Source organism: Mustela lutreola, chromosome 5 (assembly GCF_030435805.1).
Source record: "Mustela lutreola isolate mMusLut2 chromosome 5, mMusLut2.pri, whole genome shotgun sequence".
NCBI lineage: Eukaryota > Metazoa > Chordata > Mammalia > Carnivora > Mustelidae > Mustela > Mustela lutreola.
The window spans coordinates 25,115,920-25,142,316 of record NC_081294.1 but is presented as its reverse complement, the minus strand read 5'-3'; the positions used below and the strand labels follow the sequence as shown (position 1 = coordinate 25,142,316).

Here is a 26,397-nt window from a genome sequence, read left to right as displayed (position 1 = left end):
CCGTGAGATTTAGGGACTTCAGGGCTGCTTTGGAGGCCTGGCCTTAGTACTAACTGTATCACTAGAGGAAAATTACTTGACCCTCCATGCTCCTGGCTTCTCATCCATAAAATGAAGCTACTAACCTATTAGGAAGCATAAATGCGATGATGTGGGCAAAGTATATAGAAGGGGCTTATTAGCTGCTGAGCTAAATCTCAGGGTTGGTAGAAGCATCAGAAGCCACCCAGCCCAATCTTACAATATCAGATCTCTAGCCTCTGTTTGCTGTTTGCAGTGCAGGGAAACTGACTACCTCTCAAGGCAGTCCATGATGCTTTGAGACTGCAAGGGTTGCAAAAATATTCCTGGCATGGAGCTGCATCTCTTCCCCTTAATTTCAATGCTCTAGCTCTTGTTTTTGGCTTCTGCACCAGAAACAAGAATAAGTCTTAGTGGTCCTACACAAGAAAACCATTAAAATACTTTATTTATTTGGCCATCTACTGGATTGCAATTGCAAACATCCTGTGTACAAATATACAGAACCACAAAGAAGTTGAGAGATGGGTCCAGATTTCTTATTTGGGAGGCTGGTTGAGAGGGGTGCCATTGGCCAAAATAGGGTACAGAGGAGGAAGGGCAGGTCTGTATGGGGAAGGAAGGTGATGGGTTCAGTTTGGGAGGTACTGCTTTGGAGCAGCTGAGGGTTGCCCAGATGGAGATGGTAGGTTGATGGTGTACATGTGAGTCCAGAGCTCAGGAGAAGGGTTGGATGGAAAGGTACAGATCTGGAAGTGATCAGAATGTAGGTAGTGGTAGAATGAAAATGCAGCTGAAATGGACCAAAATGAGAACATCAATGTTAAGAGGCAAAAAAGGAAAGAGGGATAAAAATGGTTGCAAAATCTATGAAAGGGCTCCATAGAGAGGAGCTCAGAGAGAAAATATAACTAAGAGTTATTTTAAAGGTAGGAAGAAAACCAGGAGAGAAGTCATGTCAGAAAAGCTGGAGAACAGTGTTTCATAAAGGAAGAACCGGTCAGAGTGTCAACTGAATTAAGTACTGAAAAGTGTCTACTGAATTTAGATGCAGAGGCCCTTTGGTGATCATGGCAAGGGAATTTCAGCGGAATGCTGGGTATGGAAATCAGATTGCACAGTCTACTGAAGAATTAATGAGAGATTAAATATATGAAAACAGCTGATATAGACCAAGTGTTCAGGCCATCTGGTTGTTAAGGATATGGGGGCAATGAGGTCTTAATTAAAGAGGGGTGCGGTAAATACATGGAGAGGCAAAACACTTATGGACACGGGAAGTGGTTTAAGACAGAGGGGAAAGGGTCTACTGATCAAGAATGGTCATTAAAGATGCAAGAGACCAGGGGGAGTTTTCTCAGAGGCAGGAAGGAAAAGGGTGAAGGCTGGATGTGGAAATAGGTGGTTTGTGAGGGAGCAAGACAGAGGGAGATGCCACTGATTCTCTCTGTGAAGAAAAGATTATGATCCTGAGTGCCGAGAGAGGGAGAAAGTCATGAAGAGAAGAGAAGAGTTAGACACTGCTGGGGAGAAGGGCAGGGGAAGGCTAGCGGGATCCTGTAAATAGACGATCTGCCAGCCCACCTAGCTGACAAGTGTAGAGACCATTTTTCTGCATCTCCATCCAAATAGATGGGTAGGGTTTTTTCCTTCATAGACATGCTTGGCAGCCAGGAGATGGAAGTAGAAAATGCAGGTGATTGAACATACTTAGAGTAGGACCTTGGAGGGTAAGGACACCAAAAGGGAAGGAGGTAAGGGAGTTTAGAGTATTGGCAAAGGAGTGGATAAAGCTATGGTCCATAGGGTGTGGGCTGGAAGGAGAAGGATTTGAAGGTAACTACTGTCTTCCTTGCAGATCTTTCCCACTAAATTCCCCATCTTGGATCCTCGCTTTGGGATACAATGCTTGGCACTACGTGTTGCCCAGAACAGCACATGATAGTCTAAAGTATGGGTCTGGTACAAAGGGTCCACCATCTGTTTCTGGGCCTACTTAATAATCACACCCTAGTGTTGATGCACATTGATGGTAGAGTCGAACGAATTACCTAAATCTTTTACACGGAGACCCTGTTAAAGCAGGTTCCTGACCATCCTATAATAAATGCAACAGTTTTTCCCAGACATAAGTACAGGACCTTCACTTGAGCCCATTGGCTGACTCTTGCAAGATCTGGCCTATCCTGTAAGTCAAGATTCTCATACTGGTGTGAAATGAGGTCACTGTGCTTCCCAGATCTGGGTCATGAGCAAATGGGATAAACATGTCATCCATATCTTTATTCAAGTTGGCAGTAAAAATGTTGAACAGGAGAAGGATAAATCCAAAGCAGAACTGTGTCTGACTGTCATTACTAGAACCCTCTCTCTAAATGGACACCAATCCATCAAGCACTCTGTACAGCATTTAGCCAGTCAGCTACGAATCACCAAATGCGGCTACTGTGCAGTCCACGTTTCTCCATCTTGCCCACAAAGATCTCACAGGGGATCACCCAAACACCTTGCTGAAAAGTCCAGATACACTATGTCAACAGCTTTCCCATGATGGACTGGTCTAGTAACCTTATCCCCACCGGATAAAAACACAATGCGCTTTTCTTTGCTGTGTCTTATACACCTACGACCAGATGGAAATTGGTTTATGACATTTTACGACTTTATAACATTTCCTGTCTCACCATGACATCACTCTTCACTAAGCCTAGAGCTTCAAAAGCCCACAAAGGTGTTAAGAACTCGGTCTCTAAACCCTCCTCCTCCTCCAGTATATCAGGTTACCTGATTTCCCAGGCGGTTGAAATGAAGAGCATAAGCCTAATAATGAGACTATAACAAAAAAGTAACTCCTTCAAATAAAGGGGGGGCCCTTATACGGGAGCCCCCTTTGTCCTGTGTTGGAGTTTCCTCCCAGCTGCCCTAAAAGGCAGTTTAAATTTTATTTCCTTGAATCTCATTTTGAAAGTGAAGCCAAGTATGGTTGTATCTGAGATTTCTTGAATACATCATTTTCAAAGAGGGTACTGAAATCTTGGAATTTTAAATCTCACAAGCTATGTATTCAGTCACTTAAAAGAAAATGGTAAGATGAGAAACATATAACTCAGAGATCAATAATAAATCAGAGTAAAAAATGCCACCGCGGTTTTGAAGGGTATAATCCCTAATTACACGGAGAATGACACCCCTTTCCCTATGCGACACTCCTTAGAAGTTGCCAATGCAGTCAACAGAAAGAATTTTGCCAATCCATCAACATCTGTTTACTGCCCACTGCTGGGGACGCAAAGATGTGAAGAGTATTGGTCAGGTGCCCTCAGAGAATTTGCAGTCTAGTTTGGGATGCAGTTAAAAAAACAAACAAACAAAAAACCCACTTTCACCCAAAATCTTACCAATCAAAAGCAGCACACACCGGATGCCAAGTGAAGTGCCAGGCAGTAGGTGGGCCAGACGTTTTGGGAGCGGCTGCCAGCCAGCGGGAGGGGAGGACACTTTGTAAAGGGAAAGAGACTTCACTCGGCCCATAAGGGATGAACAGAATTTAAGCAATGGGTAGATGGGCTTCTGGGCAGGAGGTGTGGAATAAATGTGTGCAGCTAATGTAGACGAAAGAAGTTAAGTCAGATCCAAATTCCCTCCCACTTCTCAAATATAAAGAGAAAAGTCTGATGCTCACCTTAACAAAGAGACACTTAAGTCTGCCCTACAGGGTCTGTGCCTCCCATCAAAGCTTGGCCAAGGTCATGCAGGGATGGAAGTCCCCTACATTAACTCTTACAAGATGCTCCTATGAAAACCCCTAATAAACGATTACACACAGCATAAATTTCATTAAAATCCTCCACTGCAATTTAAGTTTTGAGACTAATGGATTTGTTAAGAATGCAGCAACATACACCACAGAGGTAAAATCCCAAGAAGGAGAAAAACAAGTAGTGGTTTGCACCACTGGCTCCACACTAGAACCACCTGGGGGGGGAAGGGTGGTGTTCAGAAGAGACTAATGCTTACACTGGACCTCCTACCATTATATCAAAATCTCTGGGGTATCAGCATTTAAATTTAAAATAACAGTCATATTCTACTTCATTCTCTCCACAAATTATGCTCTGAGTGCCTACTATATGCCAGCACTGCTCTAAGAGTTGAAGATATGAGAATGAACCAAACAGATCCCCCCCCTTTCAAAAAACTACCCTCATAGATCTTACGATTTGACATTATAATGAAATCGAGCAGGCAGAAAAAGCAAATTAAATCAGTAAAATATATGACATGTTAAAAAACTGACAATGTGCTAAGGAGAAAATAAAGCTGAGAAGGGGGGCGTACGATGTCTCAGGCTGGAGCAGGGTGGCACGGAAGACTCCATGGAAGGCCGACATTTAAATCAAGAATGGAAGGAAGCGAGGGAACAACTCATCTACATGAAAAAGGAACGCACCAGGCAGACCAGGCAGAGGACATAGCCAGTGCAATGGCCCTGAGGCAGAAGCATGCTGGTGTGGCGGGAGCTGAGAGGGAAAGTAATAGAGATGAAGGAGTCAGAATGGGAAGGGCTTAGTAGGCTATGTAATAATGACTCTGGCTTTTACATTGAGTGAGATGGGACACTCCAGAGAACAGAGAAGTGACTCGATCTGATTTAAAGTTTTATGGTCATCATTCTGGCTGCCCTGTTGAGAACAGACTATGGGGGAAGGGGCAAAATAGCAAGTGAGCCATTCTCAAAATAGTCCAGTTGAGAGATGAGTACGACTGGGATGAGGAGAGAGGCAGTGTGCGATGGTCAGATTCTGGGTCTCTTTTGGAGAACTAACCAGAGACAAAGTATCTGGGAGGGGTAGGGGTGGGAATCTGGAATTTGGTTTTAGATGTTAATGTTAGAGATGAGCATGACAGTGGACATTCAAGTTGATAATTATATATGCAAGATAAAGACATACTGGCACAAATTCTGAGCTTATGGATAGCATTTAAAGCCATGAGAATGACTGACATCACAGATAACAATCGTAGAAAGAAAAGACAAGAAGCTAAGTGATGATGCCTGGGCCCTCCAGCATTAAGAGGTCAGGGAGAAGAAAGCAGCCAAGAAAACTGGGAAGGAATGCAGACTAGTAAACAAGGAGGAATGCCTATAGATGATGGTATCCAGAGAGTTAAGGGAAGGAAGCATTTCAAGAAAGGATTGACTGTGTACCTCAAATATTTTGAAGGAACAAAAAAAAGACTGAGAACTGGTCCTTGGATTCAGCAATGTGGACCTCATTAGTGCCCCTGATAGTCTTGAAAGCCAGTTCCATGTCTCCAACAGGGGTTCATGAGGTTCCCATGGTCTTGAAGCAATGCTTTCTCCATTGTTTCTCCCTCATCCCAAAAGACAGTTATATAGTTTGATAGGATTGATAATTCAAGGCAATCTGAATTTTATTTATTTTTATTTTTATTCCCTACATATAGAATATGAAATGTACATATCTTTTTCTTTATATATATGGCACATGCTAAGTAAATATTAGTTGAATGGAAAAAGAAAAAAAAATCTGCAGCAGTAAGGACAAAGTTCTAGCTCTAGGAGAGAACGGAGTGTAACTGACAATACTACCTCCTTCAAATGTTTGCTGAGCACTCCCAGTTTTAGTGCAGCTGCCTACCTCCATCTGCAGCGCCACCATTGTTAGCAAACTTCATATACTGTGTCAAATTGAAAATTGAGAACAGCAGTTGAGAAAGTCATAACACAATAAGTAAGTCTGGGGCACCGGGCTGGCTCAGTCAGAAGAACATGCAACTCTTGATCTTAGGGTTGTGAGTATAAGCCCCATATTGGGTGTAGGGATTACTTAAAAATAAATAAATAAACGTTTTAAAAAATTAAATAAACAAAAAAATAAATAAGCCCAATTATCCTAGCATGCAGGTTCCAGAATGGATTTTATCAGTGGAAATACAGAAGCGCTCCTTGATCCAGCAAATGCGAACTGTGGTGGGTGGTGAGGTTCCACAGCGGAATGACACTTAGCATTCAACCTGGACTTCACTGGGACTACCCATCTGCCTGTTATCAAGAGCGGTGAGCTGTCCCTCTATGGCTTCTGATAAAAATAAAGGAGACTGCCTATCAGTGACATTTTACACGCACAACCCTCTGGGCAAAGTTCTGGTTACTACAGCAAATCCCACTCCTGACAGACAGCAGAGAAAAAGCTCATGACATATCAAATAGCCAGAGTTCTGCCTTCCTGCAGGAGAGCGGTTATATTTGCCAGATGCACTAATCAGCCACTACAGCCCTTTCTGCAAATAAAAGCCCAACCTACATTTGTGGGTCTTGGCTATTCTTACAATTACTATTTGCCTGAAATAGTAGCTTCTGTCTGATGTTTACTTATTGGGATGCTGATGTAATGTGCAAGATGGAACTTATTTTTCAAAGGAGGTCCAACACCAGGGAAGGAAACCAATAGCTGCATTTTCATTCTCTCCACTCTGCAACATTAGCCGCAGTTCCTTTGAGTCCCTCATCTGGCACAAACCTGTCCTTTGGCCTCTTCCATGACTGGCCTAGAGAAACGAACCAGTTTCTTAGCAAGACCCAACAGAGAGGGTTTTGCTATCAACCAATCTAAAAATGGAGTCCATGTTCTCACCCTAGGGTCCTATCAACTAGGAAGAGATGCAGAGGCAGAAATACCAAACTGAGGAAAATGGTGGTGTGTAAGGAAATGCTGGTGTCCAGGAGGACGAATACTGTAGGGCTTTTAGGACTGCAAATCTCACCCTTGCATAAAGGACACATAAAGGACATAGTCATTTCTTCCCTTCCTCTATGGGTTTAAGGAAGAGAGTTTAAACCATTAAGTCTCCAGATAGATCCGAAAAAGTCGTGAGCCTAAATGCCGAAATGGAGAACAAAGAAATCACATTTTAGCTTTTCAAGCTTAAATCCAGGGCCAACTCTTCAGAGAAATAGTACATTTGGAATCCAAGTAAGTATATTTTCCCCCCTGTGTTTTATTCATCTATGTCATGTGTTTATGAGCAGAAAAATGAATCAGAAAACTCGGAGACCTGTGGGGAATTCAGGGATCCTGGAAGTTCCTGCTTCTCAGAGATTCTATGTGGAATAAGGTTAAGAGCACAGGCTTACAGGACAGAGAGAATTGAATCCAGATTCAAAATTGCTCCAAGTCTTAATAGACATGCAAACTCGGGCAAATAATTTAAACTTTTTTGAGCCTACTTTTTGGCATCTGTAAAGAAAGGATAACTGGGAACAGTGCTAAGTCTGTTCAATGGCTGTTTATTGAGTGTCTACTATATACCAGGCACTGCTGTCGGCCCTGGAGATACAGTGAATGAGACAAGGTCCTGGCTCAGATAAAGCTTGCATTCCAACTGGTGAGACAACCAATAAAAAAATAAATCAAAACTCTATTTCACACAGAATGGGAGTAATGCAACAGAGTGCCTAGTGAGGGGTCATTTTTGATTATATGGTCAGGGAGGAGAGGGCCTATGCAGGTCTGGAGGCAGCTTCCAGGCAGAGGGGAGGCCCTACTCTGGGCTACCGCTTGGCATGTCCCAGAACAGAAAGGATAGTATGTCTGCATACAGAGAGTGAGGGCGATGAGTCGCAGCAGAGGAGGTCATCTGAGAGGCAGGTTGGGGCAAAGAGCCTGGTTACATTCAAATGGCAGTGAGAAATCCCCAGTTGCGAACTGTTAGGTGACATGACTTGATTTGTGTCTTTATTTATTTTTTATTATTTATTTATAAATCACTTAATAAACTTATAAATAAATAAATAAATAAATGGAAGCAGTCTCCCACCAGTCAGCTGCCGCACAGGTGGACGGAGGGCATAGGACTTACAGACTCAGTTGCTGTTGCGAGGAAGAAAGAACGAAGGTCTTGAGGTTTTTGGAATGAGCCTTTAGGTGGGGTGTGTGAGTCTGGAACTCTGTGGAGAGCAAGGCTGGAGACATCAATTCAGGAGATAGCACACAGATCTTATCTGGAGCCAGATAAGATCTCCCCAGGAGGGAGAATACCTAGAGAAGAAGACCCAAGATCAAGGCCTGGGGCAACATGATAAAACACTGAATATTAGTCGTTGTTATTATTTTCAGTACACTGGGAAGGAGGATGTTGGCCAATCATTGTTATAAGCATTGCTTTATCCATCCATCTACCCAGGCATCTCTCCATCCATTCATACCATAAACGCTCACTGAGCACATTCGTGAGTGACAGTAGAGAAAACAATGTAATTGTCGGTCAAAATGTGAGCTCTAGAGCCAGACTTTTCTCTTTAAACCCCAGCTCCATCTGGAACCTTAGAGAATTTGATTAATCACATTGTACCATTTCTCCCTCTACAAAAGGGAATGTAGTGTGTTGAACAACCCCCAAAAGACATGTCCATGTCCTAGACCTGTGAATGTAACCTTCTTTGGCAAAAGGGTCTTTGCAGGTATAATTACACGGAGGATCTCAAGAGGAGATCATCTTAGATTATCTGCGTAGCCCTAAACGACAAGTGTCCATATAAGAGAAACACAAAGGAGAGACATGCAGACATAAGCGAAGACACAAACACACAGAGAAGAGGATGCTGGGAAGACAGAGATACAGACTGGAGTGAAACAGCTACAAGGAATATCAACAGCTTCCAGAAGCTGGAAGAGGCAAGGAAGGATTCTCCCCAGGAGCCTCCAGAGGGAGCATGACCCTGCCAACACCTAAATGTCAGACTTCTGGCCTCCAGAACTATGAGAGAATAAGTTTCTGTCATTTAGCCCCCAAGTCTGTGGCAGTTTGTTATAGCAGCCCCAGGAAATGAATAGGGAAATCATAACAGTGTGTGCCTCACTGACTTGTGAGGAGAATTAAATGAGAGAACATACGTAAAGCATCTAGAACAGTGCCTGCCAAATAGGGAACATTCAAATGATTTTAAATTTTAAATTTTATCCATGTACTGGACATATCCATGTACTGGGAAGGAGAATGCAAGATCCTGAGGAACGGGGGAAAGACAGAACATGCTGAGAGACTCTGAAAATAAAGATGGCGCCCGGAAGCTGAGCAGGCGAGGTACCAGAAGGGGGAAGGGTACTGAGATGCCACAAATTGCTGAACACTGTTCCCAGCATTCCCCAATAAAGAAATCAATAAGCCTTACAACTGCTCAGGTTTCTGAAGAGGAGTAGTAGGTCCGGAGAAGGGTTAATGCAATTTTTTACAGTATCTTCCTCAGCCCGCGCCGTCTCATTGCCTGCTCTCTCATGAGAACCCATGTTGATGAGGACACTCTGAGCAGATTTTCTGGGGACAGCTGTCTCTTCCTCTAGCCTAATGATATGGGGAATAGGGGTGACCAGGGCCGGGTGGGGGTAGAGAGTGGGCAGTGAAAAACTGTGGAGGAAAATGATGCCAATTTTGTACACTGGGTGATTTTGTAATAATATTTGCATGGCTGCTTTAGCCTGGGAAGTTAATTTTCTTCACCAAGAGACCCGTATAGCACAATCTAGTTTTACCCAAATCTCTATAAAATAACACTGTGCCAAAAGGCGGGTGAGGAGGAATCCAACTGAAACACAGCTGAAATCAGACATTTTATAAGTGTCCGTTGGCCAACACACAAAAATGTGAAGAGCTTATTGACATCTTGCTTTATTAAACTCTGCTCCGTTCTCATCTTCATAGGTAGAGGAAAAAAAACATTCAAATACTTGAAGAGAGTTAGTGAGCACCTGCATATGCAAATACAAGGAGTGTCAGGGTGAGGAACCTCCCTGAGTGTGCAACTTGTAGGTACCAACCCAAGATACTATGGCTAATCTGAAACACACGTGCCTCTCTACTCTCTGGAAAGAGACTTGAGGAATACTGGGATTACAGTATCACCCCAGGACACGTATGTAGGACAAGGAGGTTCACATCAGACAGGCATCTGTAAAGTGCTAGCCTTTGGTGAAAGAGGCAAAAAAAGCCAGCGTTAATTCTGCCTTATCCCTAGGTATGCCAAGATCTTGTCAGGAGTGCCTGGTAGCCAGACCAGGCCCCAAGAGAGCAAAGCTCCCAGGCACCTGCTCCCCCACCCACCTCCTTTCTCTGGATGCCCAGAGGCCTCCCTATGAGGCAGCCTAGTCCCCACACTGTCTCCTGACTATATCATGTTCCAAAGATACCCCCTCTCCTACTCTGCCCAGCACAACTTCTATTCCCTCAGCAGGCAAATCTCTGCCAGAGGGTTGACTTTGGACTTGCACAGCACTATGGAGGCCCCTGTTCAGGGTAGGGGTCCTATTCTGCATTGTATCCATGTGTCTTTATTTTTAGCAAAGCAGATGATCACTCTTCAGAGGCCAGAACAACAGAGCATGTATACACAATTTGGTGGCAGGAGCAGACTTAGTCTAGTGTATGCAAAGCCAAGTACTAGAACTGTCCAGATGTTGATAAAAAGGAGACCACTGGTGGCTCAGCTCAAATCCAATTCCACTCTTGCTAAAAACTTCAAAGGACACAGCCTGGGAATCGTTCTGTTAAGAGCCACATATACCATGGAACTCTCCGCCACCGCCCCCAACACCAGGAGGATGTTAAAACACTGTAGATCTTACCTAAAATGAGCTAAATTTGCTTTCAACCTGGAGGCAAAGGATTGGGTAGTGGTCTTTCAAGAACTTGCAAGTCCTTAGGAGTTTGTGATTTTTTTATCCTCAAGTGAATAGCTACGCATTTCAGGCTGCTTGCCCACTCCCATGCTATTATTTCACCAAAAGCCTGTAACAACAGTGTGTGCCAAACTAGTCCTCTGTGCTGTGAAGTCAGTTCCCCACGCCTTGCTTCTCCAAAACCTCTTCATGTGTCCTAGAGTGCTTTACGAACTACAGAAACACTTTAAAACCTAAAAACAAATAATCCAAGAATAACTTAATCAGCCAGATGTTCAATGCTATCTGCTTTCATTGGATTGCTTCATAAGGAGAGCTAATTCTTAAGTTTCTGACTTTCTGCAAGTTAATAACCCAGTTACTGTTCGCTCAATGTATTCACATAGGTAATGCGTGCGTCCAGGAGCCAGGTGCTCTGAGTAAAAGGATTGTTGGGGCACCTGGGTGGCTCAGTGGGTTAAGCCTCTCCCTTCAGTTCAGTTCATGATCTCAGGGTCCTGGGATCAAGCCCCGCATCGGGCTTTCTGCTCAGTGGGGAGCCTGCTTTCCCCCCATCTCTGCCTGCCTCTCTTCCTGCTTGTTATCTCTCTCTCTGTGTCAGGTAAATAAATAAAATCTTTTTTAAAAAAAAATAGAAAAGAAAAGAAAGGGGATTGTTTGCTGCCCCACTGAGAATGTGGGATGGAGAGGACTCCAGTGGCATCGGAGAGAGGCCATAGCTGGGGCAGGCCTCTTCCCGGAGCTGGAGAGACTTGAAAGACAAATGTGTCTTCTCCGCACACTAAGTGCCTCAACAAGCCATCGCCAGGCTCAGTGGCCTTATCGGACCACAAAGGGTCTCTTCAACGACTGACTTTTCAAACCGTAAATGCTCCCAGTGTTTTCTTGAACACATTTGTAAACAGAATGCAGAGCTCTTTAGACCATGGGCATTCGGAGCATAATCCAATGGCCTACCTGGCTTTCAGTCCTGTCTCTGCCCAGCACTACAGAACCACAGGAAAGGAATTCCTTCCCAACTCTCTCTTTATCCCATTTCTAGTATACACATAGTATAAAATTGGGAATTTAAAAATTTTAAATCCCATAAAAGGATCCATCATTGTATATGCAACTTACGCGTAGGCCCAAAGAACAACACAATTGATGTCAAATCAATAAATAAATCAGGAATAATCTGAGAAAATACTTTTACATTTTGATTTCCTTAAAGGAACATTATACACATTTTCCCCCACTACCATTTAATTTGGCACACGCCTAATGAGTGTTGAGGAAATCAAATTAAGTGTTCCTTTTCCTCTGTTCTTTACTAATAGGGGAGAATATTTATTTAACCTTTCTAGGTACAATCATGATTCATTCAAAAAGCCAAGGGGGTACACAGATCTTCCTCCTCACCCGCCTGAGTCTTACACCATTGCCACTGAGGACAACAGTCCTGCAAATCTAGCCACTGCAGATGTGATTCTAGTTCCAGTTGTGCTAGAAAGAGGCAAGTTCTCCAGTTTTCTGGGCCTCAGGTTCCCCCAGTGTGGAATTAGCAAGTCTGAATGCATCACTCCTTCCAGAACACAGAGGAGGGGAGACTCTGCAGGATCTCCTTCCTTTGCGCCCTGGCAACTTGACCTTGCATGTGAACTACAGATGTATCACCTGAAACAAGTGAACAGATGAAAAGGCAGACATCCTGAAAGATTCCTTAAAGTGGGAACAGGGAGGTGAGAGGCTGCTCCCAGCAGTCCAGAGCTTTTCATCCAAAGCTGAATGCAAGCTTCGGCGGGGTCGGCTAAAAAGTCCTGCTTTGTGCACTACTGGGCTGTCACAGAATTTGACAAGAGGCTTATTCATTTCTCGACACACTAACGGAAGGACCCGCTACTTGGTAGCAGACATTGTCACTGAGGGGTTTGCATACATACCTCAGGATCTTTTCTCATTCCTCCTGAGAACAACCCTGTTAGGGACCTATTGTCCCAATCTTGTAGAAGAGGAAATCGAGGCTTCAATATTTCTAGTGATCTGACCAGTGAGTTTTCTGCACGGCTAGGACTCCAGCCAAAGCCTCTGACCCCAATTCCAGAAACCTTCTTTTCCCTCTTGGCTGCCTCGGCCGGCGCCAGGCACCAGGTTCACGACCCGCTGCCAGCAGCACTTCTGCCTGCCCCAGCCTCCCTTCGCCCCAGGCCCCAGCAGCAGGCACCTCTCCTGGGCGACCAAGACGACACTTCCCTCCACCACATGCAGACTCCCTCTCCACCCCCTCTCCTAACCTCTGCTTCCCTCCTACTGTCCCAGGAAGGGAGATGCCAGCTTTTTTCTTTCCTTGCACCTGTTCCTGTTTACCTCTGGCTTCTTCCCTCCCCAACACCCCTATCTTGTCTTCGTTCTCTCTCACTGCTCTTTCATTTAGCATACATGCCTGGGAAGGGGATTTGGGGGACATTCCTGAATAAACCTTCCCACAACACTACCACCTCCTCAAAATACCCACCAGATTATTTTTAACTGGTACATTTCTGGATCCAGTGTCTAAACACCTGACTTCAATCGTCTTGGCAATCACTCTCTCCATCATCCCTTGAACCTGGCTCCCATGACCATCCTTGACAGACACTGTTCTCAGTCTTTGTGAAGGCTGGCCCTTCTCAGACATTCCTGCCTCTACCCGTCTGCCTACCTCCCTAGGGGCTTACCTGATGCATCCTACATGGTACTATGAAGACACTTCTGAAGGCAAAAGAAAGATTAAAAACTCTCCAGTCTCCAAGTCTGTCTTGCTAGCAATTCAGCCTCTCTTTGAGTTTGGTACTGACCTTTTGTGGATTCATCTTCCTTGGGATGCTTCCCCTTCTGACTGTGCAGTAAGAGGGCCCTGAGACCACATTCCAACAGAGACACCTCCTCCACCCCCGACACACTCACACCATAGTCTAAGTTACTTAGGCCCACGTGACCTAGGCCAGGGGAGTATCTGCAGCTCTGTGTTATCTTGTCCTACCAGGTCTGGGACAACACTGAGTCCAATCAGCAGGTGGTGGGAAGAGGGAGGTCATGGAGTGTGGCCTCTGCCTCTCTTCCTGAGGAAGCTAGCAGGCGGCTGGTGCAGGTTTTATCTGGGCATGAGTGAGATATGGTCCTAAAGAAACAAGCCCAGGGCAGCGTGAGGAGTGTGCCAAGAGGTTCTGTAGAGCCAAGTCCAAAGGTGGGACGGCTCAACCTGGGAAAGAAAGATGGAGAATCACAGAGGCCGAGACCCTTGAGCTGGATCTTGAAGAGTGAGAAGTGGTTCACCAGGAAGACCAGGGAAGAAAGGATCTTCCAGGACCTCACTCCTCCCACTGCCATCCTCGGCAAATCAGCATTATAGAGGTGAGAGTACAAGAGGTCAGGAGGTCTACAGCTCCTGTGCGTATGTGGGGGGGGGGGGGCATGGGGGGAGGTGTTAGGGGACATAGCAGGAAAGAAGTCTGGGGAGGCACATGGGATTTGGAATTTATTCTGCATCCTGGGAGCCACAGATAGGTTTCACAAGGGGAGGAGACTGACAGGCCCGGGAGACTGAGGAGAAGTGGGAAGAGGGAGGAGAGGTCCGCAAGGGTTTCTCTAGGTTGTCGCAGGTTTGCGGAATGTTAAACTCCAAGCACCCTACTTGGATCACCTGTGTATTCCCACGCCCCCCCCTCCAGGTGATCTTCGCTTCTTCTTCAAGTCCAAGTAGCGCCCTTACTTCAGGGCCGTGTCTAAAGAACTCTTCTTTTCTTCCCACTGCCTGCTGCCAGACTTCTTCCCACAGACCTCCTGGGCCACATCCACACTCAGGATCAAGCCCTCCGCCCCTCAGTGCTCCCCCACAGAGCCTTTCAGATCTCCTCAGTCAAAAGTGACTTCTTTCTCCTCTGTCCTTCTAAAGTGTTTTTGTTTGGACCACTCTCCAGGTGCCTTACTTATGAAATCAACCCTTCACCCAATAAGTTCGGGGTGCCTGTGACATGCCCCAGGTGCGTGGGTTCGGGTCGCAGCTGTCAGTAGACTCTTCTCACTTCTCCTGACAGACTGAAACTCTGGCAAGGAGGGGGCCTGCGTATCCCCAGGAGCCTCTGAGGGCCCATGCAAGGCAAACCACAGGTACTCCAAAACTAAAATGGTTGAAATGAATAGAGAAATTATCGTAAGTATCCTTAAATAGTAAACTGCCTTAAGTGCATGCAAAATCAATTTTAATGACAAAGATTTAAAGTATAATTCAATATTTTTCCAGGAGCATATTAACTATGTCAAGGGAAGGTGCATTTATATGCTTTCCATGGTTCTGATTCTTCCCCTCCCAGCGCATCCCCCTGCTTCCCCCCCCCCCACCGCCGTCTGCCCACCCCCCATACCACTATGTGGTTGTTAGTGGAGCACCAGTTCTTAGCCCATCCACTGGAAGAAGGAGTTGACGAAGCTAGAACAACCACCTACAGCCAGGGGTGTGTTCTGAGACATTCTATTCTGCCCCCACAAGCAACCCTCCCACACCACACCTGTCAACCTGGACCTACTTGACCCCCACCCAGAAGCCACAGACAGGGGAAAAGCTGGCCCCGTAGGAACAGCAGGCTCCTGAAGCCCAAGTCCAGGGCAGGATGTGGGAGACCCCACTGGGTAAGGACTAGCAGCCCTGAAAGTCCCGGGGAGCTCTCTCTAGAAGCAGATGCACAGTATCACTCTCTGCAGCCACGGAGGGACCCCCTCCAGCTTCATCAGGCTTTGTCAGGGAAAACACATCCACCCAAAACACCTACCTCTGTGGGAGGCAGCGGCCAGGCCAGCTGCAGGAGATGGATGTGGCTCCTTCCCCCCAGCAGTCCCCCACCTCCAGTCCCCGTGCACGGTGGCAGGGCTGCTGCTCTGGAACGCCCCCGTGCCTGCCATTCCTGCCTCAGCGACCAACCCATGCCAGACCTGCCCTCTTTACACTCCACTGTCTCTTATCAAGGTCTCTGCGTTGACCAGGCCTCTGAGGACAGTCTTCTGGCAAACTCCAGCCACGGACCCTGGACCCTCCCCCTACTCAATTTACCATTGCCGGAAGACGAGCAACCCGAAGACCTGAAACATCAAACCTGAGAGGGAGAGGGTAAGGGAAGAGAAGCCAGAGAGAGAGAGAAAGGAGAAGGCCAGGTTTTTAGGAGGAACTCGACTTCACAGGGAAACCAGGATTTCCTCATGTGTACGTTTCCCCATCTCCCTGGGAGATGCCAACACTGCCCCCCAAAGATGTCCTTGCTTTTTGCGCGCCCCCTCCATTCCCTTGAGCGCGCGTCCCTTCCGCGGGCAGAGCCCCGGGCGAGAGGTGAGGAAGCGCGGGAGCCTGGACCCCACGGCAATACCTGAGGCCGGAGCACCTGAGTACCTCCGCCCTGGGGGAGAGGACCAGGCGACGGCCCAGGTACGGGGGACCCAGGGCGCGGGCCCAGGCAGGGGCGCCTGGCCCTATCTTGAGTGTGCCCGGCAGTGCGGCTCGGGTCATCTCGCTGTCGCTGGCCCTCTTCCCGCGGCCGCGTCCTGACCGCCCCCGGCCGGATACGAGGGGAGTTCGAGCCGCCCCAGCCCGGGTTCGGCGCCCCACACACCGCCTCGCCGGGGCTGGGGTTCCCGCACCGGGATTTGTCACTAAACTTTCCCGGGCCCGCTCGGTCTCGGGGGGGGGGGGGGGGGGGTGTCACACCGCCCCTCCCCCGCCCATCCGAAGCCCCGCGTCCCCGCCCCTGCGGGACGGTCGCTTCACCTGTGCGCGGTTCCGCGGAGCCTCCCGCTGCCGCTCCTCGCGCGTCCGCGGACCCAGGCGCCGCCCCGTGGGTCCCCGCGTTGCCGCCGCCGCCGCCGCCGCCGCTGCTGCTTCCACCGCCGGTGCCGCCGGTGCCGCCGCCGCCGCGCCTGCCCGGAGCTGCAGCGCCGCGGTTCGCCCTCCGCGGCGGGAGGCGCAATCTCTGGCGCCCGCGGCTCGGCGGGTCCCCGCAGCCGCCACCCCACCGCGTCTCGCTGCCCGCGGCCGGCACGCACCGGCGCCGCGAGCCTGCTCCTCGCCCAGCTCTCCCAGCTGCGCGGCGCTGGGGATCCACCGAGCCTCCAGGATGGGCGGGGATTCCCTCCCTCTGGCAGCTTCGAGGGGCGGGAACTCCCTTCCCGGAGTGACAGGGACGGGGGGCGGGGATTCCCCTGCAGGAATGACAGGGTGGGCGGGGATTCCCCCGAGCAAGGCGCGCCGCGTGCCGCGTCCCTCCGGGCGAGCCCGGAGTCCCGGTGCGCTGTCTTCAGAAACCTGGGGATCCTGGGAGGAAAGGATCCGGGGAGATGGCAGCTCAGAATTTCCAGATGGCGGGGCCTGGGGCGCCATCTAGGTGGAGAAAGAGAGAGCTAGGGGACTTGAAGTTGCCTTTGCCTTGCGTCCAGAAAAATGTCAGTTGCCCTACGCAGCATGGGGTGGGGAGGCCAAAGGAGATGGGGGAAGGACTAACCACCCACATCAAGAAACGTTTGGCCTCTGGTTCTTCTGATACCCAAGTTGATTTAACACTGGTATGGGAATTTCAAGAAATTGGGGGGGGGGGGGCCTCTTGGCACCTCAGAGCTGCTTAATCCCCCAGTTAAGCTCCTGAGAGAAATCCTCAGAGACGAAGTCCTATGGCCTTGGTGTGGTGGTTTTGGTCCCTGGGACAACTAGCCACGAGCCCCTGCCTGAGTGGACTGTGAGAGCTAATGCCAATCGCCCTTGGCCTTATTCCAGGTCAGTCGAGGAACAGAAGCTCAGGCTTTTTGGATCCTTCATTCCCGTGGATTTTCAGGAAGCCCTTCAAATATTTTTGGTTCTTTTTTTGTCATCCTTGTCATTCTGCCTACCACAGGGAGAGGATGATAAGAACATAATAGGGAGACTGCACAGCTCTGCAAATTAAGCTCTCTGAAGAGGAAAAAGCTGGTCTTTTTCAAGTGCTAGCAGATAAGAGTTAAAAACATATGAAAAATTACAAAACCTGGGATAATGAATAGTTGAATAATGCTTTTGACATTTTCTGCGGAGCAGTAATTGGAAATCTTTGCTTTGGGGGGATGGGGATGGGCATGGGGTGGGGCAGGGATCCGCTGCAGCTGTGCCCAGCAAGGCAATAAGCTCTGGTCTCTCAGAAGAACAAACAGACATAAATCATTTGCACAGATTGTGCAGAGCTGTCCCACAACATCAGAGGCCAGGGGAGTCCCAAGGCATTCTAAGATGGTATTTTCATGGGGGAGTGCTTGGATCGCTGTTCTTCAGCTTTTATAATTACCAGACCACTGATCAATGTCTGCATAAATCCAAGCTTCCTATAGTATAAGCTGTACAGTCTTGGGCACCGAACTTCTCTCTTCCTATCTGTAAAAAGAAAATACCTACCACCCAGGATTATAGGGATTGGCAGTGACACAGCTAATCAGCACAGCACTTAGGAGGTGCTCGATGAAATGACAACCATTACCCAGGAAGGTACCACTGAGACACCAAAGAAAAATCCTCTGGAATCAAACAGGGGTGGGGCTTTCGGTTTGTTTCATAGTCTCAGTCCCACATTCCACCACTCTCTTCCTATCACATGAACCATAAAAAGGCAAAACCTGTCTTCTCAGCCTCTGCACCCAGCACTACCTCCTTCAGCACCCACTGAAAGTTTGCTGAATAAATGAATATGTAAATGAACTTCTCATTCCAACCGTAAGCATGGCTCTTCCTTACCCAGTGCATCCCTAACTCCTTCATTCCAGCCATGCATTCCTAACCTGCAAATTGTTTCCTCTGCCAGAACGACATTCTCACACTTCTGTGTCTGTTGAAATCCCAAAGAGTTAAATGTCACCCATTCTGGGAAGCCTTCTCTGATCACTGGCACCAACATCAGGTTTCTTCTCCTCCATTAATCTTTCTGTAAGTTGCTGATATAACCCTTGTCAGGTTGTATTAAGTTGTAGGAATCATAGTGTTTGCTCACACATTTCCAGTTTGTGAGTTCCTGAAGGAAAGAGAACCTAGGTCTTACTATTCATGTTCCCAAATCTGGCATGGCATAGTGCACAACCCCTAATGGCCACTCAATAAAAATTTGCTAAATTAAAAGGAATCATTAAATATACAGATATATATGTTATATGTGTTATATGCAGGCATAAATATTATATATAAATATTATTTATGCATATATAATATTTTCTCATCTGTCTCTTTCAAACATGGCTGTGCTGGCCAGCTTAAAATATTTCTAGTTTCAATCACTTTCATCCAATATTTTCCAGATAGTTTTTGGCAAGTTCTTGCTGCTAAAAATAGCTCAGCTCTCAAGGGTCAATCAAATGCATGGAAATTTTCTTTTGCCCTTGCAGTCTTGCCAGTTTAGAAAGCTCACAACTGAGGGCATTTATTTTCCAGTGTTTGAAGATCAAAATGTAAATTTTTCCTCCCCCCTTGTTAAATATTTAGTCACAGATTAGTACTTCTATCCAGGTTGCCATTTTAATTTATTGCTCATAATATACATGATTTGGAGGAAGAGGTTGGATTTAGAAAATCTAAGGTTTAAATGAGGAGGTTAAATTCATGAACCAAGAAAAAAAAAATGTATTCTTCTGGGCCATAATCTATCAATGATAGGTAAAAGAATGCAGCGTACTTTAGGGGAGTCCAAGGAGATTACCAAGGGCTGCAGCGGCATTTGGTTTCGCTCTCTGTGAAGAAGAAACACCCCCCACCAGGCAGCTCTAACTGAACTGGAAGTTTCATCACCAACTCAGATGAAATCTCGAAGGTTGCTTCCCATCTTTCCAGCTGCTCTTCCAAGTGTGTTGGGAGGAGAAGGAGTCTTCGTCAACAACTGGCTCAATTCCCTTCCTCCTCCCAACCTCTGTGGGTTCATTTTATCTCCAAAACAGATTCTAGCTTCCCATTTACCCAACTAATTAGCCTCCCTTTTTCTCCTCTGGAAATTCCTGGCCACTAACTCTTCCATTCAGGAGCTCACATTGGAATGAGCCATCATCCCCTGACCAAGGAAGGGTTTAAGAAGAGCAAATAAGGAACAATGACAGTCAAGCATCTGTACATTAGATCCTAATTTGGAATGTGTTTAAAGATCAGCAGAAGATTTGAAAATTCAGATACCATCATCCCCTGAGGTCATCATGTGCTGAATCTGCAGGACAGCTCTGGTTATTGCGCATTTAACCTGCACCCTGTGATTGACTTGGGCGGCCCACAGAACATATTCAAAGAAATATTGAAATAGAGTGACTTTAAAAATGGGAAGGAGCCCGAGTTAGATCATACTCTGGAGTTTGGTCATAGTGTTGATGGATTTTATTTTAAACCTTGATGAAAATTTTGTAATATTTATTCCATCTCAGACCATATATTTTTTAGCCAGGATACAAAATGGACCTACAGGTGATGTATCCTGTTTTCAATTACTTGTTTAGGGGAAAGATTCAAATACTTTTCATCCTGTGTATATTGAAAAAGATGAATTTCACTGTGTCCACGAGCATGACATTGGAAATGTGTTTTGTTGTTTTCAGTGTTGTACAATATTATGGCACATGCAGAATTTATGAATTTCTCCTAGGGGACTGCCCCATACAGAGTATACTATCTCTCCTTCTATTTATTTAGGCAGCTAAATCGTCTATTTTTTTTATCTTTGACTCAGGCTTTCATTTATACTATGTAAGCATGGTTGCCAGGGTAATTTTTTTAAATAAAATTTTTGGCAGGAAAGAATGAATTATACACTAGCAAGTACAGACCAGATATTGCTTATTATTTTCACAATCTATATAGATGATGCAATAATTCTGTCCAGTGCTGAATTACCCTATATGCTCAGGGCACCAGTAAAACCAGGCTACTGAAGAAAGAGAGAGAGGTTCAGCTTTGATTAACATAACCAGTACTGTGCTATCAGCATATCTAAAGAGAAGAGAAGCTATGTTAGTTCCACATATGCATAGGTTTTGTTTTCTAGTTGTCCAGTGACTTTTTTTTTTTTTTTTTTAATTTACACAAGACAGGACATGGAGATCTTCTTGGGGCTTCTTGGGGCTTGGGGCTTCGATCATATTGGAACACTTCCCAGAAGTTGGGAAGCTTGTATCCTTCCCCTGTGGCTCTTCTAATTCAGTCAAATCACCGTGCATCTAAATTGGTAGACCATTTAGGTAAGATATTTCCTAACTCCTCATTTTGTGCACAACACATTCTCATTCCTAACTCCTAACTCCCCTGCTGATTATTCTCCTTGTTCGGTTCTGCTCTACTTACTAATGAAAAGGCATCATTCTAAGTCAATCATATGCTATTTTTACTTCATCAGATACTTCCACTTCCAGATATCTTCATTTAATAATCTCCAAAAAAGCAATTATAAAAATAAACATATTACTAGTCTCTCTCTTCTGTTTTTTTTTTTTTAATTATTGTTGCTGTTGTTTCTTTTTCTTAATTTTATGTTCACTCCTTATTGTCTCTTTTGTCAATCTCAGCACCTGTCTTACTGGGACAGCTGAAATGGACACGGAAATAAAAGCCAGGCAATGATATCCAGCCTACAAAGCCACAGATCAGTGCTGTGTTCTGCGGCCAATCACAGTAACTCAGTAAAGTGCGGGGTTACCTAAGGCAAACTTCTCTCAAGTGGGGAAAATAATACCTGCCTCTGAAGATCTCATTAGTTTTTTGAATCCCCAATGAAACCATAGATGCAAAAATACTTGGAAAAAATCAAAGCTCTCTCCAAATGAGAAAAGTTGAGAGCAATAGCTTTTGGATGGCAATTTCAGTTTGTCACAGAAAATACATGACTGAGATGATTTGCATTTCATCTCAGTATACAGTAAGAATCACCAAGGGCAGTAGATAAGGCAGTCGATAAATCATCATTAACAACGTATTTGCATGATGTATGAATTAGTAGGGCCAAACACAAGAAATGCATCTTGCCTCTCTGCTGGGTTCAGCAGTGATATACTGGTCAATGAAAGCCACAGAAAGCAGAACCTTTGAATAAACAATACATGGGCTTGAAAAAAGTCAGTCATTGTCTATTGGAAAATACATAAGAACAGCTTATTTTTGTTTGTTTTAGCAGATGCTAATAGTGATCTCCTTCTTTCTAATTGCCCATCTGAGTGGGTTCCTCTAAGTCTGCTCTTGAAAAGAACCCCAGAAATCATGATCTTGGTTGGTCTTTATTTAAGTCACAAGGTTCTTCTTATTTCTGGTTAATAGAAAACCATTAAAAAATATTTAAATGCTCATTTTCTCTATTTGTTAAATTTTTTTCATTAATCCAGGGAGCAGTGAATCCTCTTTTCTGCTTTACTATGTACTTATCAACAAAACAAATAACCTAAATTGCTTTTAAATAATTTGTTTTTGTAACTTAGACGATCAGACCACCTGGAAATTGAGAAGAAACAAAAGAATGAAAGCCAACACAAGCAGACAAGAGCTCAGAATTCTAAGCCCAAAGGAGACTCCTTAGGAATCAACTTGTCCTACTTTGGAAATCTGTCCATCATTTTGGAAATGCTAATTCTGCCTATTGAATGCCTGGTTTTTCAGAATCAAGATGATGCATCTCAGGATAATGGGCTCTGAGGACGGAGAGCCCGACTTCAAGGACTGAGGGCATCCACGTTCCCTCAGTGGGCATCCGTGCACCCTTCAAAGGGTGCACACAGATCTCTGTCTCGTGCCAGAGTAGAGGAAATATTCTCCACAGAAGGCAGCAGACCTATAAATTAATTCCTTATGATAAATTCCAAATGCTCCTTAAAGAATGATGTTTTTCTTATTAAAGTCTTTTGAGATTGTACCATCAGTCAGAATGTCACAGGCTTATCAATATTGTATCTCCAGCATGAATTTGCAAGAAAGTGCTTCTAGAGACCAAAAAAGTTCACAGAAAATGCAGTAATACAGAGCGTCGTATACCAGGGTTTCCCAACGTTTGCTCCTTTGGCATGCACATATTTCTCTAACAAGGACTCACAATCTATTCCAAAACTGAACCTTTTTTTTTTTTCTGGAGGTTTTTTTTCCTGGAGTTTTTTTCTGGAGTTTTTTCTGGTTTCTGGTGGGCCCCACCAGGGTGAGGTCAGAGAGGTGCCTAGGGTACAAAATATAGAGAAACACTCACTCTTAGGGTTGGGCACTCACTGTCTGGGCTGCGCCTAACCCTGGCAGTGAGGACCAGCTTAATTTTTTTTTTAAGATTTTATTTATTTATTTGCCAGAGAGCGAGTGAGAGAGAAAGAGTGAAGATACAAGCAGAGGGAGCTGCAGGGAGAAGGAGAAGCAGGTTCCCCGCTGAGCAAGGATCCCGATGTGTAACTCGATCCCAGGACCCCAGGATCATGACCTGAGCAAATGCCCAACCAACCGAGCCACCCAGGTATCCCAGGCCCGCCTTAATTTTGTGCCCCAGGTACCACTCTTGTCTCGTTCTAGCCCTGGCGATGGTTCCTATGCTCGCTGCCCTGCCTCCTGCCTCATGGATGACCACACACATGCTGCGGAACAGAACGGTCAACACTTCGCAGACCATCAGCAGAGGCAGGCCTTGCCCCACCATGTCCGCTTTTTGTTTTTTACACCTCAACGGCACTGGGGTAAGTTTGAATGCTCAGCAGCCTCCAAGACACACTGGAGGTGTAAATGCGACTTCTTCACCTTTGCATTAGTCCATTCCTACTATGAGCCTTTTTTTAGTGATCTGCCACTTGCCATGCTCTCAGATCTATGATATTCTGTCCCCACTCCAATGCAGTTTCCTCTCTCTAGACAATGGGCTCTCCCAACTCAATCATCAACAAGCACCCCCTTCCTCACCCTCTTCGCTAACACGCTTTCCTTCAGACTCTCACCCTCCAGTGAATACACAGCTTCCCCTGCTGCTCTTTCCAGTGGAGGCTTTGGTTACAACAAACATCACCTTACAGCTCAAGGTCAGGAATGGTGTGAGGACCCCCATGCTTTGGGTCTTTGGCCTATCATTTCCATCACTCTCCTATCTAAACTATTTTGTGCCTTGGTTGGAACCACCTGAAAACTACATTCCAGGATGCAACTGGCCTTTCCCTGCACCAATGCCTGATGCTGAAGCACTGATGGGAAACCAAACCCAAAACCATACCTGGGTAGACAGTGAATTCCTGGTTGACTATCGCAACCAGCTCTAAACAATGTCTCTAGCCAGCCCATTCCCCTATTTATGCACTAAGTGTTTCAAACCTTCCTCACCACGTTAAGTTTCTGACTCCTCCTGCCTTATCCTTGTCTTACCTTCTCTTTATCTTAAGATGACCTTCCTTTCTAATTCTCAGATAAAATCAGTTATGAGATAGGAGCTCTCTTAACTCCCTACTTTCAGATTAAGAGATTTTCCCCAAATCAACATCCCCCTTACTCTTCCTTCTTTCAGGGGTCATCCCTCTACTTGGATATCCTGCAGGTGCCTCATACTATGTAAGTATGAACTGAATTTGTGCTCTTCCCCCCCAAAATTCTCTTCTATTATTAACCATCCTGGTAAATAGAGCTCTAATATTCCCACTTGTACAAACCCAGTGCCTCAGTGTCTCTCACTTCTAGTCTCCAAAAAGCACATCCTTTCAATTCTTTTTCAAGTACCTGTAGGCTCTGTCACTCTGGGCCATGCCACCTTTATCTTTTGTCTACACCAGGGGCTGGCAATTAGTTTTTATTGGAACACAGCCATGATCATTCATTTATGGGTTGTCCGTGGCTGCTTGCACTTCAAGGGCAGAATCAAGCAGTTGCCACAAAAACCATATGGCCCACAGAGCAAAAAATATTTACCTTCTGGTCCTTTACAGAGGAAGTTTGCCAATGTGACCCTTGTTCTACACTATTGCCGGAACCTCCTGAAAGCACCCCACACCAAGCCTGGTATTCTGTTTTCACGCTCATGCCCCTTAGTATAACTGGTCATACTTTAAAAGTCTCCTATCACTGGGGTACTTCCTGGGTGGCTCAGTGGGTTAAGCCTCTGCCTTTGGCTCAGGTCATGATCTCAGGGTCCTGGGATCGAGTCCCGCATTGGGCTCTCTGCTCAGCGGGGAGCCTGCTTTCCCCCCACTCTCTCTCTCTCTGCCTGTCTCTCTGCCTACTTGTGATCTCTCTCTCTCTCAAATAAATAAATAAAATCTTAAAAAAAAAAAGTCCCCTATCACTATGCCTGGAATTTTCAGTGCAGGAACATCATGCTTGGGATGAAATGCAGTGTGTCTAGCCTGGTTTGCTTGGCCCCACGTGACTGGCCCTTTCTACTGGTCATTCTCATTTTGTACCACTCTGCCTCTTGCTTGCCAAACCCAGAAGTGCTATCTGCCTTTCAGATTCACGCACTGTGCTTTCATTCTACAGAATCTGGAAAATTTTGTTTCCTCCTCCTTGGAGGCTCTTTTTCTTCCACGATTTGCCCCTCATCCCATTCATCCTTGTTCCTCAGGTTTCTGTCTCGTCGCCACTTCCTCCAGGAAGCCTTCCCTTTCTCCCAGGTTGAGTGCCCTATTTCATGGCACCATGCATTTTTCTTTTAAAGCATTTGTCTTGATTGCTCTTCATTCTTTGTGAAATTTTTTTTTAACATTTTCTTTAAAAAAAAAAACTATTTAAAAATATAGACTGTGGGTATTCTGGTAGAAAATCTTTGTCTATCTGATTCAGAAATGTAATATTTAGTTCTTGACATAGTGCCTGGCACAAGATAAGTACTCAGGAAATATTTGTTGGATGAATAGCAAAAGCATAATAAGGTGCTCATGGTACTGGGAGGTAATATACACAGACCATTTAGTTAATCACACTTATACTGGCAAATTTGTATTATTATGCTTTTACTTTGCATTGCTGCTGGACTGCTTGATTTAACAACAACAGAAAAGATACCTAAAAAGCATTGTATTCCTGTAACATGTAACATGAATTGTTCTTCAATGGATTTCCTGTTGGCTGTTTATAACAAACATATTTGACTTTTCATAGTGTGAGACCTCTACAAACTAATACATCCAATCCTGGGAGCCCAAAGTCATATCCACTAACATGTGTTTCCTAGGCTAGATAGTCCCTGCTTGTCCTCCAGAGCTACTTCCCACCATTTATTCTGCTCTGTGCCTCAGGAAGCTGACCTCCTATTGTGTTCCTCCTTGTTTCTTGCCTTCTGGCTAGGGCACCACCAATGGGAGATCTGAAGCAGGAGAGCAAGAAGGCATTGATCTCTCTGGCTCCTCATTGGGGCTGTGGTTTGACAGTGACTCTGCTCTTCTGCCTGAGCTCCTAGCTCCTATCAGGGAACTGCTCTAACCTATAACTCTTACCAGACCCTTTCTCTGTAGGGACTCCTTTCTCTTGCTTATTCTGGCCTACAGTAATTCCAGCTCCCTGCAGTTGCTAGCCTTGGCATGCTTCATTATCCCTTCTTGTTTTGCTTAACTTGTCCACACCTCTGTCAATTAAAATCTCCCCAATTATTCCTGTGTGAGTGCACTGTCTGTTTTCTGATAGGACCCTGACTCATACAATTCCGTTGCCTAAATAAATATAATGAAATCACATCAAGAGGTGCTCATATGCTCCTCTAGATCT

The 26,397-nt window shown here is 45.7% G+C and overlaps 1 protein-coding gene across 4 annotated transcripts in view; it reads right to left on the bottom strand.

The window, feature by feature from the left end:
• PDZD2 (PDZ domain containing 2) overlaps positions 1–16,852 on the bottom strand; it is a 355,674-nt gene extending 338,822 nt beyond the window's left edge. For 2 of the 4 annotated variants that reach the window (XM_059173721.1, XM_059173722.1), the window contains exon 1: positions 16,492–16,852. The gene's annotated coding sequence lies outside the window, so the exon portion shown is untranslated. The remainder of the gene's footprint in view (positions 1–16,491) is intronic. The other 2 variants (XM_059173719.1, XM_059173723.1) reach the window with 1 other exon arrangement.
• Between the last annotated feature and the right edge of the window lie 9,545 nt (positions 16,853–26,397).